This window comes from Bufo gargarizans, chromosome 7 (genome assembly GCF_014858855.1).
Source record: "Bufo gargarizans isolate SCDJY-AF-19 chromosome 7, ASM1485885v1, whole genome shotgun sequence".
In the NCBI taxonomy this organism is placed as follows: Eukaryota; Metazoa; Chordata; class Amphibia; order Anura; family Bufonidae; genus Bufo; species Bufo gargarizans.
Genome location: NC_058086.1, coordinates 116,959,192 through 116,974,989, shown reverse-complemented (window position 1 = coordinate 116,974,989; position 15,798 = coordinate 116,959,192). Strand labels below are relative to the sequence as shown.

Here is a 15,798-nt window from a genome sequence, read left to right as displayed (position 1 = left end):
CTCTACTAGTTTGTTAATAAGTTAATGCTTATTGTATTTGTTTTGTTTTATATTATGTATGCATATCCCCTTTTAGATAAAGAGCGCCTTGGCATTAACCCTTTCAGGACCCTGCCATTTTTCACCTTAAGGACCAGGACATTTTTTGCAAATCTGACATGTGTCACATAATTTTAAAACATTTTTACTTATCAAAGCCATTCTGAGATTGTTTTCTCGTCACATATTGTACTTCATGACAGTGGTAAAATTGAGTCAAAATATTTAATTTTTATTTATAATTTATTTCAAATTTTATTTAAAATTTTAATTTCAATTTCTCTGCTTTTAGAACAGATAGTGATACCTCCTAAAATAGTTATTACTTTACATTTCCCATATGTCTACTTAATGTTTGGATCATTTTGTAAATGACATTTTTCTTTTTTTTGGGACATTAGACGGCTCAGGGAACTTTCACACTTGCATTTTTCTTTTCTGGCACTGAGTTCTGTCAAAAGGGCTCAATGCTGGAAAAGAACCGATCAGTTTTATCCTAATGCATTCTGAATGGAGAGAAATCCGTTCAGGATGCATCAGGATGTCTTCAGTTCAGTCACTGTACGGCGTTTTCGACTAAGGAAATACCGCAGCATGCAGATTTTTCTCGGGCGAAAAAATGCCTGAAGACTTGCCGGAATGACGGATCTGGCATTAATGTCCATTGAAATGTATTAATGCCGGTTCCATCCAAAAGAGTTGCGTAGTTTGCCGGATTGACTGATCTGGATTTGCGCCTGTGCAGTCTGTTTCCTGTTTGTCTCTTCGTTCCAGCCTGCGAGGGAGAAGGGAGGACGGCATTGAAGGTAAGTATAAAGTTTTTCGTTTTTTTTTTATGTTGGTTAACAATAAATAAATATAAGCAACTCCTATGTACTTATACATAGGAGCTGTAGTACATAGGAGTAATGCTAGGAGTAGTAGTCCTGGTTACTATTACTCCTAGCATCCACTATGTACTTGTACCACCTGCAGACCCTATGTACTTTTTCATAGGGACTGCAGGTGGTACAAGTACATAGTGGATGCTAGGGGTAGTATTCCTGGTTAATACCACTCCTAGCATCCACTATGTACTTGTATCACCTGCTGGTCTTATGTACTTTTGCATAGGGACTGCAGGTGGTATAAGTGCTTAGTATATGATAGGAGTAGTAGTCTTAAAACCTGAATACCACTCCTATTATTATTTTTTTTCTAATGTAGGCAAAAAAAAAAAAAGTTCAGAGACAGAACACCCTGCCAGACAGAACACCCTGCCCTGCCCGCAAGCCAGCTTGCCAGCCTGCCTGCATAAAAATCTGCACGCAACCAAGCCTGCCCACGAAAGAAAGCTGCAGCCTACACGCACGCAAGCCAGCCTGACCGCCACATTATGTGACGTCCATAACAAAAAGAATGTCCAGTAAGTGATATTTTTGTGGGTGTGTTGTATTATGAAAAGTTCAAATCAAATTTTTTTCTACAGGCACTTCATCTTCAAGTGAGGCCAGGAGATGTGCTCCAACATGACGTCGGCAACATGATATGGTATGTCAAGTTTTAAAGCATTCTGTATTCTAATATTATGACAGTATTGCAAAAATGTTCTTTTTTTATTTCACAGTCATCGTCTGTGGAGGAGATGCTTTCCGTACAAGGGATGGCAGGAGAGGAGGAAGTCCGGGGGTGGAGGACAGCAAGCGGTAGCTTTTTTTATTTGATTTGATTTTTATATCTCATAAATATGTTGTGTATGTTTGTAAATTTTTTTATTTTTTCTTTTATTGCAGTTATCTCGTCCCGTTGACTTAGAGAGAGTTTGTCAAGCCTGAGCCAGAGGAAGTTGGGGAGCACGTGGCTCGTGGTCGTGTGAGTATAAAAACATTATGTTAATTGTATGTTATTTTTTTAGGGTTCCAGAGCCTCACCAGAACGGATGAGGAGGACGTTGCTGGTTTTTGGATTGACAACGACCTCCTCATCCAGATGGTGGAGGACCGACCACCATTGTGGGACCAGACCGACCGCCACCACGCAGACCATCACGCAACCTGGCTCCTCTGACTCCAGATTTGTGAGTCTATAGTTCCTAATAGGGACAATCTCAGTGACAGTTGACGGGATGAGTGCCGTAAGTATATCTTTTTTGTCAAAATCGGTTTTCTGTGTGGTTGAAGTGGGTCACTGCTACCAATTTTTTTTATTGTTGTTGTGGCAGGTTTAATCAAATAGTAAACCATTTTTGATGTCTGAAAACAAAGTATTTTTAAGACAAATTATGTTTTTTGTTTTGTTTTTCTTGTTGCCACGGATGACAATAATGGTGCGCTGACGGTCAATGATGACCGCTACAAGAAGGACTTCAACGAGGAGGTTAAGCGCCTGAGTGGGTCTGGAAGAACCCGGAAGCGGCCATACAGATATTCAGCCGCATTTGGATTCCTAAGACGTACCCTACAGCTGCGAAGGTAAGATATAATGTTTATACTAATTAGGAATTTTGATCTCCAATGTATGTGTGTGGCCCAGGCAGACTGTTATTTGGCACTCTGTCTGGGACATCCACATATGGATTGGGTGGAGTAGAGATGAGCAAAGCGTGCTTCAGATGATACATCTGAAGTTGCTTTAAAAAAAAAAAAAAACATACTGTACACAGACACTTCTCTGTACACTACTACAATGTATGGGCTCTATCTTTGTATAGTATGTTTTTAGTTTTTTTTTTGGTATGCAACTTTACATGTAGCATCCCAAGTCCCTTTGCTCGTCTCTATCCTGAGGTTCTCTAATTTTTACATTAATTTGTTTTACAGCACATCAAGCATTACTCGGGTGCCCGAAGCTCCTTGTGAAGTCCAACCGGAGGCAGTCGCACCGGAGGCAGTCCCTGAAGAGGTGCCCATCATGGGTCCCTCTCATCCTACATTAGCCCCGCTTTTCGAGGCCCTCATGCGTCACCGGTAGGAGCCATCAGGCGGACTATGAGGATCTCACAAGGCTCGTTTACAAGTTCTTGATGGGATTCAGCAATAGAGTTGCTGCTTTGGAGGACACTGTGCGACTTCTGTAGGAGGGAGTGTTGCTGACGTCGCAATTGGGTCTGGTGCATCACTATTGGTTATCGTTGCTCCCCCTAATTGGAACGGTTTACGCCTGACCAGCTGTTTGAGACCCAAAGACAGATGGACAGCATATTGTGGCAAGTACAGCACCGCCCCACATCCCTTCCCCCACCCCAGCCCTATCCCCCGCCCAGCCCTATCCCCCATCCATGCCCTATCCCCATCCCAAACTACCTATCCCCATCCCAACCTCAACATCCCCCTTCCCAAACTACCTATCTCCCATCCCAACCTCCTCATCCCCCATCCCCATTCCCAAACCCCCGAGCTCTTTACTCAGCACTTTTCTACCTCTCCTCCTCATTACTTTCCTCCAACCACTTTCACCACTACTTCAACTCTTGCTCAGTCAACTCCTTCTCCTGCCCCATCCTCCAGATTGCAAACTCCCTCTGTTGTACTTCCCACAACACACAGTTATATGTCCACAGGGGCACAAGAACAGGACAGAGGGGGACCAAACCGTGTTCTGCCCTCCACCCCCCAACCTTCTACTCCAACTAGGTCTTCATATAGGCAATTGGAGTTTTTTGTTTATTTTGTTTACTTTTTATTTATATATTTATTTATTTTTTAAATTGTATTTACAAATAAAATGTATTTTGTTTAGAAAATTTGTTTTTGTGTTTTTTTTAAAGTGTATACAAATAATTAACATCTCACATTGCTTGTGGAGCGACCAATACTTGTGTTGCTCCACCAGCGTAGGGAGATAACCGATAGTGTGTATAACCGGCCTGACATAATCTCCCAGCGCCAGTGGAGCGACACAAGTATGTGTTGCTCCTCCAGCATGGGGAGATAAGGTTGACAAATAGTGTATGTAGAACAGGCCTGACATAATCTCCCAGCGCCAGTGGAGCGACACAAGTATGTGTCGCTCCTCCAGCGTGGGGAGATTAGGATGACAATTAGTGTGTGTAGAACAGGCCTGACATAATCTCCCAGCGCCAGTGGAGCAACGCAAGTATGTGTCGCTCCTCCAATGGGGGGAGATTAGGCTGACGAATAGTGTGTGTAAACAGGCCTGACATAATCTCCCATCGCCAGTGGAGCTACACAAGTATGTGTCGCTCCTCCAGCGTGGGTAGATTAGGCTGACAAATAGTGTGCGTAGAACAGGCCTATTCTGACTCAGATTGTTCTAATAGCGATTCATCCCTAGTGAGACCTCTATGCCTGGCCTGTATAGCAGATATAATCACTGCAGACAATCCTTATCAGATAGCTTGAACTCACCAACACTGAATTTATCCGTAAAGTTGCTTTATTCTGTAAGCCAGATAACAGAGTACAGCAGAACAGATGGATTGTGGTGTTGTGCGGTCAAAAGATACTGCTTTTGCAACCTTGCATGAGAATACATGTCTACCGTGTGCAAATGCCTGGAGCAGAGTGAAGATACAGGAAGTGAGGTACACAGAAGAAGGGGTGGAGCAAAGAAATTAAGGACCGATCATGAACAGAAAAACAACGTGCTATACCAAAAACGACCACTAGATGGGAGAATATGACCAAATATAGAATATATGAATGGTTCAACTATAAACTATGTAAATTTACCTGCGTAGCAGCACACTCCCCGTCTGGCATTGAAAATGTCACTATTTAAACCATAACTGTAGTTATATAATTGCAAATAAACAACAGTGCAATTTGCTTGATGTCAGAGGACCTGAAAAACATAAAGAGAACAGGCATATAATGCAACAACTAAAATGTAAGACTTCAAGTGTATCAATTAAAGTTCAAACACTTCTTTGAAAGCTTGGCAGATGGCAGTGGAGCATCCCAATCTTTGACTCTGAGAGCTGTCTAAGTAAGGATTTACCTTGTTTGGCGATGGGAGCCACAAATCCCATTGGATCGTATAGGCTGTTTACCAATGACAGAACACCACACTTGGTAAATGGATTGTCTGTAGAGCTGACTTGAAAGCTGAAAGTGTCCTTTAATAAGTCCCACCATAGGCCCAGACTTCTCTGTATATGTGGCATGTCCATTCCCAGATTTAAGTCCTTAACCCTTTGGCATGATCGTCAGATTAAAAGGCTTTCATAACAGCAACACTATTTGAGGCAATTTTGTGTAGTCTGAGGTTAGCCTCAGAAAGCATACCTTGTGTCCTTTGGAGCAGGTCTATGGCTTCTTCATCTATAGGTAAAGACTTAAGTCCATCGTCAACATAAAAGTCTCTCTCAATAATGTGTCGAGCATCCGCGCCATATTCCTTTTCTTCATCAATGGCAGTCCTTCGTAAACTGTATGTTGCAAAAGTGGGTGAGGGACTATTTCCGAAAACATGTACTTTCATGCGGTATTCAATAATCTCATTGTCCATGTTGTTGTCACGATGCCACAGAAACCTTAGGAAGTTCCTATGGTCTTCACGTACAATGAAGCAATGAAACATCTGTTCAATATCAGCAGTTATGGCAACTGGTTCTCTTCTAAATCTCATAAGTACAACAACAAGGTTGTTGGTTAGATTTGGGTCAGTGAGAAAAACATCATTTAGGGATACACCTTGATGCTGGGCACTGGAGTCAAATACTATCCTGATTTGTTTTGGCTTACGTGGATGATACACTCCGAAGAAAGGCAGATACCAGCACTCATCGTGTCTTTTAAGTGGTGGCGCTGGTTCGGCGTGATCATTGTCAAAGATTCTTTTCATAAAGGCGATGAAATGTTCGTTGAAGTGAGTTGAATCTGGATAAAGCCTGTTCACGATTGGTTTGGAGTTTGGCCCTTGTAGCACGAAGAGGTAATGGTGCAACCCAAATGTTAGACTCATCCTAAAATAATTCCTTATCCATTATTTTGATGAATTCTCTGTCTTCAACTGATAAGGCTATTTTGTTATCCTCACTTGTAGTACAAAACACGGTGGTACCTAGGTTGTCATCACAAAGGACAGGAGTAATATGAGGTACTTGGATGATGTCAAGAAGCTTCTGCTTTACTTCATAATGGTGAGGGCACTGTTTGAAGTGGGATGCACGTCTGTTTCCCGACACGTAAGTCTTGAAGGAGTGGATCTCAGATGGCGTACACATCCTGTCCAAGCATTCATCGCCCACTGTTACCCAGCCTAGGTCAAGTCTTTGTGCATAAGGGGCGTTGTCAGGCCCATCGCACTGATCGCGTACTTTATGTACTCTGAGAATGTCCCTTCCTAACAGGACAAAGATTTCAGCTCTCTTGTCCATTGCAGGAATCTCATCAACATGGTACCTTAAATGAGGATGTTGATACGCAGCTTCTGAAGTGGGAATCTCTTCCCTTTCGTCTGGTATCTGATCACACTCGACTAACGTTGGTAGGGGTATGCCCTCTTTCTCGTTGATATGAGAGATCATGAATCCATCAACCCTTCTGCCGAAGGTCTCTATTTGACCAGAACAGGTTCTGAGAGTATATGGTGACCCTCTATGTCAAAGATCTCAAAGAATTTAGGCTTAACCAGGGATCTGTTGCTCTGTTCATCTATTATGGCATACATCCTAGCAGCTTTCTCAGGATGATCTCTTGGGTATATCTTAACTAGGCATATCTTAGCACAGCATTTGTGGTCCTTGCCTTCTCCGCAGACTTCTGTACATGAAGAAGAGACATTATCTTTGGTTGGAGCATGACCTTGTTGCTCCCCGCCATGATTTGAGATGGGAGTGGAGGTAGGAAGCTGTTGTGGGTTGCCTGTAAGTGGAGTAGGATGCATGACTGTAACATGTCTTTCGCTACCACATTCTGTGCACTTGATGACAACTTTACAGTCTTTAGCAAAATGGCTATAAGGAGCACAGCAATTGTAGCATATGCCAAGTTTCCGGAGAATCTCCCTGCGCTTTTGCAAAGTCTTTGCCCTAAGCCCACAACATTTCTTAAGAGGGTGAGGCATCTTGTAAATAGGACACTGACGATTACGGTTTTTATCTCTGTCATCCACAATGCCCTGATCAGTAGGTGAGGTTGTGGAGGGTGAGATGTCTGTCCTTTTAACAGATATAGCTCTATTTAAGTCTCTACATTTAGCTGCTGTATTATCATACATTGATGATAGTGAGGATGAAGCAGGCATGTTGGGTTCACTGAAGCTGAAGCTGGGATCGTTTTTAATCCAGGCTTGATCACTGATGAACCTGCAGAAATAAGAGAATGGAGGAAAGCATACATTATAGTCTCTTTTGCATCTTGAGCCCTGTTGTGCGTATTTCTCTTGTAGGCAATATGGCAGTTTAGACACCACTGGGTTGACACCATGAGTGGTGTCAAGGAAACTTAGTCCAGGAAGACGTGGGTCAGTCTTTGCCAACTCTAGCTCCATGAGGAGGTCACTTAGATCTTGGAGCTTGCGATAGTCTTTGTTCCCTATTTTTGGGAAGTTTTGCAGTCTCTTGAGTAGAGCTCTTTATATGGCTTCAGAGCTACCATAGGCTTGCTCAAGTCTTGCCTATGCAGCAACAAGACCTGCATCTGGGTGATCAACATGTACTGTTCTGAGTCTTTTAACACGACCTGCAGGTTCTGGTCCCAGCCACTTTATCAGCAAATCAATTTCTTCCTTAGCTGTAAGGTTGAGATCGGCAATAGTAGTCTTGAAGGTTGATCTCCAGGCCCTGTAGCTCTCTGAACAGTCGTCAAACCTTGAGAGGCTGGTGTTAATGAGCTCACAGCGTACCATGTATCTGGCAAAGTCATTCATGTCTGGTCTCTCACTCCTTGGTGTCAAAGTAACTTGTGGAACCCCTTGGGTGTGAAAGTTCTCTGGTGATATAGGGTGAGGTTTACCAGGGTAAAATTATGTTGCATGAGCGTTTAACTGTGGTATAGCCTCTAAGGCTTGTGCTGGCTTTAGTTTGAGGTGCTGCTTATCACCGGAAGTCACCTTGTTGGTGACATGAGTTGATCCAGTTTGCTGTATAGATGTACTTGCGTTGCAGACTTGAAAAGGCTCAGGCATATAGAGCTAAGAGGTCTCTGCATTGAGACTCAGAACAGTGTTGTTATTAGGAGGTACAGGAGATGACTCTGAATCTTTACAGATGATTTGCTTTAGAACGTATTCACTGGTGCGTTCAGCTGGATCTTCCAGTTCTGCTGGGATAAGGCAGTCTGAATTAGTACTTTTTCCCATTGCTTGTTCAAGGACTTTCAGCCTTGCTAGGGAAGCTGCTTCTTCCCCTTCCATTTGCAGAATCTTTATTTGTGAATCTGCCTCTGCTTGGAGAGCTTTGCTTTGCGCTTCCATCTTGGCTTGATGAGCTGCCATCTCTGCTTGTTGAGCTGCCATCTCTGCCTGTTGAGCTGCCCTTTGAGCTTCCATCTCTGCTTGACGAGCTGTCATCTCTGCTTGATGAGCTGCCATCTCTGCTTGTTTAGCTGCCGTTTGAGCTTCCATCTCTGCTTGCTTTCTGGTAAAGGAGCTTTGCGCCTTTTTTGATTCGGCATCAGCGTGGGCCTCTATTAACTTGCCGCTTAATGTTGATCTTCTGGAATGAGAGGATCTGGAAGAAAGTGCAATGCGCTTGGTTGTGGTGGATCTGTAAGATCTGGTCTCCTGCAGTTGAGTAATGTGGAGTTCTGCCTTAAACTTAGCACTTTGCACTGCGAGATCCCTTTGTTGGTTCAGTGCATCAGTCCTAGTCAGTTCTGTGAAAGAATACTATATATTAGGGTCCTGCAAGAAGGCTGAGTATTTTGCAGACAGCTGCTGGTAGCGCAAATACACAGCAAATAGGTGATTTATAGAGTCTCTTATTTCAGCTGGTTGATCATTAGAGTTTGACAATACTGACATACAGTGTCAGTGGTGCCAGTGATGAATCTGTCCCAGGAGGTCTGAAAGATTACTGGAGAACTCATCTCTAATGGCTTGATCGTTTTCTCTGAGTTTCTGTGTTGGTTTTATTGTACGTTTTGGTCTTACACTCTGTTCGGTAATATCTGCAGAATCTGCTGTCTGTACGTCTGCCGGTTCAGAGGCATGATGTATCTGCGTTGGTTCATCCATAAAAGAGTGTTTATAGCCTTGTCTAGACATTTTTAACGGTTTTGCGAAAAATGGTACTGTCTCTTTAAGAAGACGAACAGCTAAAAATGGGACTGTTTCTTTAAGAAGACAAACAGCAGCTTAGACAGGTGAGGTAACACAGTGCAATGTAGAGAAACAGTTTTCAACATTCACTTGAAGTGCAGTAAGCTTGTGGGACTATGTGCTTTCACAAGATGGCAGATGGCATTGAGCTTGATTGCAGATTAGGCACACATATTGTATATACACAGCAGGCTGTAGGAATTCTATGCATCTTTTGACTATTCTGACTCAGATTGTGTCACGGCTGAGGATGGGGAAAACCCTCAGCCGTGCGATGCCAGAAGGTGGATGGTCGATGCAAGGCCAGGACAGGAATCAGGGAACAGGTCACCTCCTATCAATCCTTAATTCTGACCATGTTTCCTAGCCGTATGAGCCGACCCTGATGGTAGGAGGGATCATACTCCGGAACCTAATATTCCTACTAGCCCTCAGGGTGGCCCTGGACTAGGAGCAGGGTAAGACGACCTGTAACTCCTAAACACGTAGGAACAGGAGTCTCACTGGCCAAGCTACATAAAAAGGGAAACATGAACAGCTTATGGCAATTGCAGGTAAATGCAACAAGTAACACCTACCTGCCACAGACACAAAGCCTGGAACCCATGCAGAAGCGCTGCTGTCCACAAGATATGGCGGACACAGCACACACCACACATCACACAGGAACCCAGGACCATAAGCTGCAATAACAAGGAGACCAAACATACACCTTCATAACACCATGTAACATAACTTAACATCACATAACAACATTTACATATGACCACAAGGGTGGCCCTCATTGGAAGATGGTAAAAGACCAGGAGGATGACTCCAGCAACATGCCTGGAGTACCCCTCAGACTTCAGGTCTCAACTGAGGCTAAATAGTCCATGTAGCCACACCCACACAGACACAGCCAGTGCTCACACACTAGGAAGGGAATTAACCCTTCCAATACCAGGCAAGGAAAGAAAGCCACTTAAAGGGGAAAGTGCACACATAACTTAAACCCCATGCACACCAGACATAGAAAGTGCATACATACACACAAGTTGTCTGAGACAACCACATGCTATGACAGCGAGCAGCCTAGCAACCAGCTCCAGCTGCTCTACTGCCACATACCTTACCACAAGTGAGGCAACATACTAGCGGCCCTCACCTGTGGTTGAACAACCAAACCAGACAGCAGGCAACAGCCTGCAGTTTAGGAGTCACGACCATGACCATGGTCGTGACAGATTGTTGTAATAGCGATTCATCCCTACTGAGACCTCTATGCCTGGCCTGTATAGCATATATAATCACTGTGGACAATACTTATCAGATAGCTTGAACTCACCAACACTGAGTTTATCCGTTGCTTTATAACAGAGTACAGCAGAACAGATGGATTGTGGTGTTGTTCGGTCAAAAGATGATGCTTTTGCAAACTTGCATGAGAATACATGTGTACCTTGTGCAAATGCCTGGAGCAGAATGAAGATACAGGAAATGAGGTACACAGAAGAAGGGGTGGAGCAAAGAAATGAATGACAGATCATGAACAGAAAAACAAAGTGCAATACCAAAAAACGACCACTAGATGGGAGCATATGACCAAATATAGAATATATGAATGGTTCAACGAATTAAACTATATAAATTTAACTGAATAGCAGCACAAGGCCTGACATAATCTCCCAGCACCAGTGGAGCGACACAAGTATTTGTCACTCCTCCAGCATGGGGAGAATAGATTGACAAGTAGTGTGTAGAACAGGCCATAATCTCCCAGCACCAGTGGAGCGACACAAGAATGTGTCACTCCCCCAGCATGGTGACATAAATATACGAAACAAGACTCAATGTACGGTGATAAACAAAATTTTATGAACATAAAATTAAATATACAACTATTGGGCAACCAAACATAATCACATTAACGGTTCCTGGAAAATTAATCACAAATTGTTTATACAAATCGGTCCTGCCAGTCCACCCTTCCTGCATCAGAGCAGAAATAATCTGCAAAAGAGTCTCTCATCCTTGCAACCGCTACACTTGACCGCGGTCCAAAATTTTGAATGCTGGCCATCTCGCTGTCCTCCGGTATATGCTCCACATTTAGGGATTCTTTTTTAAGGAGGTAGTTGTTTAATACAACAGCAGACTTTACTACCTCATCGACCGTTTCAACTTTCATATCAATAGGTTTAGTGAAAATCCTCCATTTTGCACCCAAAATCCCGAATGTGCATTCCACCATCCTTCAAGCCCTGGTCAAGCGTTAGTTGAATGTGCACTTTTTTAAATTTAATCCATGGCTGGAATATGGTTTCAGAAGATTTCCACACATTTGGAAGGCCTCATCAACCAACACAAATGGCATGGGTGGGGCATCTGTACCTGGCAGTGGTTGAGGCGGAGGAAAATCAAATTGTCTGTTATATAGACTGCGGCCCATATAAGAATTTTTAAAAAACCATTGAATCTTTGGTGCATCCATAGGCCCCTACGTCGAAGGCAACAAAACGATATTGGGCATCAGCGATGGCCATTAGGATGATAGAGAAACGTTTCTTGTAGTTGAAAAACTCGGATCCGATGCCTTGGGGCTTAATAATCCTAATATGTTTCCCGTCTAATGCACTAATGCCAAACCTCCCAAAGTTTTCAGCAATTACTGTCCAATTTTGGCGAGTTGGATGTGGGATAAATTCATCATGCAGTTGTTCCCACAAAACACGGCATGTCTCCTTCACAATAATGAAAACTGTTATATCCCAAGCCGAAAATTGAAAATGGAGTGATGTGAAACTTTTGCCAGTTGCCATAAATCTAAAAAAATAATAATAATATATAGGGTAAATACTAGTAAAATACTTAAAGAAAAAATACAATATAAGGTACATCAATTGTACGCAATTCTTTGGGATCTTATGGCCACTCATTTGTTCTGTTGTAATTTTCTCCAGCCAAACAAATTTTTGGGAAAATGCAATGATAGAACGGACTCTCCATGGCGAACAATATTGCTCACAGTGCTTTCAACATCGGTAATGACCAATATATGGGTAAAATCGTGACCATACAAGATGTTGAAGTCACAGTTAACAATACTAATGCAGAGCCTTATTGGAATGCGCAATTCTGCACTTTGTACAGTGATGCTTGAAAAAATTTCATTTTGGTTCTGAAAGATTTATGGTGTCACCTTAAAACCATAAAAATCAACCTTAAAAACATTATACTAAAAATAAAGTTAACAATATATAATAATGCATTTTTTTTATTTACCTTATGGTCAGCATTGGTTGTTCTGCTGGGGAAACACTGCGGCGGAAAGTGGTGTCCTGTCTTTGGATGTGAGGTGACACCTGTTGTAAGAGATCATTAAAACTTTCAACGCTCATCCGTAAGTAATGAAAAAACTTTTCTGGATAATCCCTCAAGTCAGGAAACAGTTTCAAAAGCTCTCCTTCTTATTCTTGCAGAGGTTATTTCATACACCCAGTAGCGACGCTGACGACGCAGTCTGGCTCTAAGACGTCTTCTCCAGCGGGAAACAAGGATTAGAGCCTGAAATCCAAAACGAATATGGTCCAGCATCATCTTTGCAATCTTCAGAGGGAGTATCTGAGGGGTAAGTGACCTTCGCTTGTCTTTTATAGCCACTGTACTATTTGCATAAGTAATTTAATCTTTTTGATCTTTTAAATTTGAATACCAAATCCGTCTTTCCGTTTGAAACCTGATGATAACGGATGCGACTGATCCGGTATTTTGACTGATCCGGCAGACTGATCCGGCGAAAACGGTGTATGAAAATATGTACCGTAAAATGCATTTTGCCGGATCTGGCAGGCAGTTCCAGCAACGGAACTGCTTGCTGGATCACTCTGCCGCAAGTGTCAAAGTAGCCTTAGGGCCCTTTCACACCTGCGTTATAGTCTTCCGGCATAGAGTTCCGTCGTCGGGGCTCTATGCCGGAAGAATACTGATCAGGATTTTCCTAATGCATTCTGAATGGACAGTCCGTCCTTCAGGATGCATCAGGATGTCTTCAGTTCCGGAACGGAACGTTTTTTGGCCGCAGCAAATAGCGCAGCATGCTGCGCTTTTTGCTCCGGCCAAAAATCCGGAACACTTGCCGCAAGGCCGGATCCGGAATGAATGCCCATTGAAAGGCATTGATCCGGATCCGGCCTTAAGCTAAACGTCGTTTCGGCGCATTGCCGGATGCGACGTTTAGCTTTTTCTCAATGGTTACCATGGCTGCCGGGACGCTAAAGTCCTGGCAGCCATGGTAAAGTGTAGTGGGGAGCGGGGAGCAGCATACTTACCATCCGTGCGGCTCCCGGGGCGCTCCAGAGTGACGTCAGGGCGCCCCAGGCGCATGGATGACGTGATCGCATGGATCACATGATCCATGCGCATGGGGCGCTCTGACGTCATTCTGGAGCGCCCCGGGAGCCGCACGGATGGTAAGTATGCTGCTCCCCCGCTCCCCACTACTACTATGGCACCCAGGACTTTAATAGCGTCCTGGGTGCCATAGTAACACTGAAAGCATTTTGAAGACGGATCCGTCTTCAAATGCTTTCAGTACACTTGCGTTTTTCCGGATCCGGCGTGTAATTCCGGCAAGTGGAGTACACGCCGGATCCGGACAACGCAAGTGTGAAAGAGGCCTTAGAAGTTTAGAAGCAAATCTTGAAATTTATTAGAAAATTTCCAAAACCCACTTTTTAAGGACCAGTTCAGGTCTGAAGTCACTTTGTGAGGCTTACATAATAGAAACCACCCTTGAATAGAAACTAGATCCCTCAAGGTATTCAAAACTGATTTTACAAACTTTGGTAACCCTTTAGCTGTTCCACATGAATTAAAGTAAAATTAATTTCACTTTTTGTCAGATTTTCCATTTTAATCCATTTTTTCCAGAACAAAGCAAGGATTAACAGCCAAACAAAACTCAATATTTATTGCCCTGATTCTGCACATGGCAGGGCACAGAAGGAAAGGAACGCCATATGGTTTTTGGAAGGCAGATTTCACTGGTTATAATTTTAAGTTGCCATGTCACATTTGACGACCCCCTGATGCACCCCTAGAGTAGAAGCTCCAAAAAAATGACGTCATTTTGGAAACTACAGGATAAGGTGGCAGTTTTATTGGTACTATTTTAGGATACATATGATTTTTGGATACTCTATATTACACTTTTTGTCGAGCAAGGTAACAATAAATAGCTCTTTTGGCATTGTTTTTATTATTTACAATGTTCATCTGAAAGATTAGATCATGTGGTATTTTTTATAGCGCAGGTTGTTACGGACATGACCATACCAAATATGACAATTTTTTAGTGTCTTCATATTCTGAAAGCCATAGTTATTTTTATTTTTTGTGCGACTGTCTTATGTAGGGGCTCATTTTTTTTGTGTGAGATGATGGTTTGATTGGTACTATTTTAGGGTACATATGACTTTTTGATCGCTTGGTATTACACTTTTTGTGATGTTAGGTGAAAAAAATGGCTTTTTTGGCACAATTATCATTTTTTTTTTTACAGTGTTCACCTGAGGGGTTAGGTAATGTGATATTTTTATACAGCAGGTTGCTACGGACGCGGCGATACCTAATATGTGTACTTTTTTTTATTTATTTAAGTTTTACACAATAACAGCATTTTTGAAACAAAAAATGTTTTAGGCCTCTTTCACATGACCATGTGGCTTTTTCAGTGTTTTGCGGTCCGTTTTTTACGGATCTATTGTTCCATTTTTTGTTTCCATTGTGTCTCCGTTGTGTTTCCGTTTCCATTCCCTATGTCAGCAAAAACCTACCTGTATGGTTTCAATATACGATCTGTTTTTTACGGATCCAAAATGGAAGAAAAAAAATTGACATAATTTCGGACACATCCCTTTTTTCACTCCCCCTATTTAACTTGGTCATGTGATAGTTGTGACTCCATTTTATGCAGCTACTTGCAGCATTGAGAGCGTACTTAGAATCCTGTGTTTGGCAAACATTGGTTTCTGGCTACAATTTTCTGTTGCATCATGGCTGAGGAGGAAATGGTTCTCTTGTGCTGGCTGATTTCTCAGGAACACGGATATCAGCTTACTATGGTGCACGTGGAACCGAGGAGGAGGCATTGGGTTCACCCAATTCTCTGTCAGTGGCGCAGGAAGGGTCATTTCCAAATGATGTACATGGATCTGCAACAGCATCCTGAGAAATTTCATAGGTATTCATGGGTCGTATGTCTGTGAACAGCTTTGACTTGTTGTTAACGTCTCTACGCCATGGCCTCACATACCAGGACACAAATATGAGGCGCTACATTTCTCCGGAGGAACGGCTCGTCACGTTGAGGTATATATATTTAGTATTATTTATATATGTATGTGATAGTGTAGATGCAATGTGATAATGTGCATATAACGATAAATGTATAACGATAAATGTAAAATGTGGGGCGTTAGTAGTTACAGTATATGTGTGTTGCATTACTTTTTTTTATTGTGTCTTTCAGATTTTTGGCAACTGGGAATTAATTTTCATCTCTGCATTATGAGT

General features: G+C 42.6%; 1 long non-coding RNA gene across 1 annotated transcript; it reads left to right on the top strand.

The window, feature by feature from the left end:
• The first annotated feature begins 1,321 nt into the window (after positions 1-1,321).
• Positions 1,322-3,635, top strand: LOC122943999. The gene is made up of 5 exons (XR_006390921.1): positions 1,322-1,444; positions 1,508-1,569; positions 1,646-1,724; positions 1,812-2,489; positions 2,838-3,635. It is a non-coding gene; the product is annotated as an uncharacterized LOC122943999 (long non-coding RNA).
• The last annotated feature ends 12,163 nt before the right edge of the window (positions 3,636-15,798 follow it).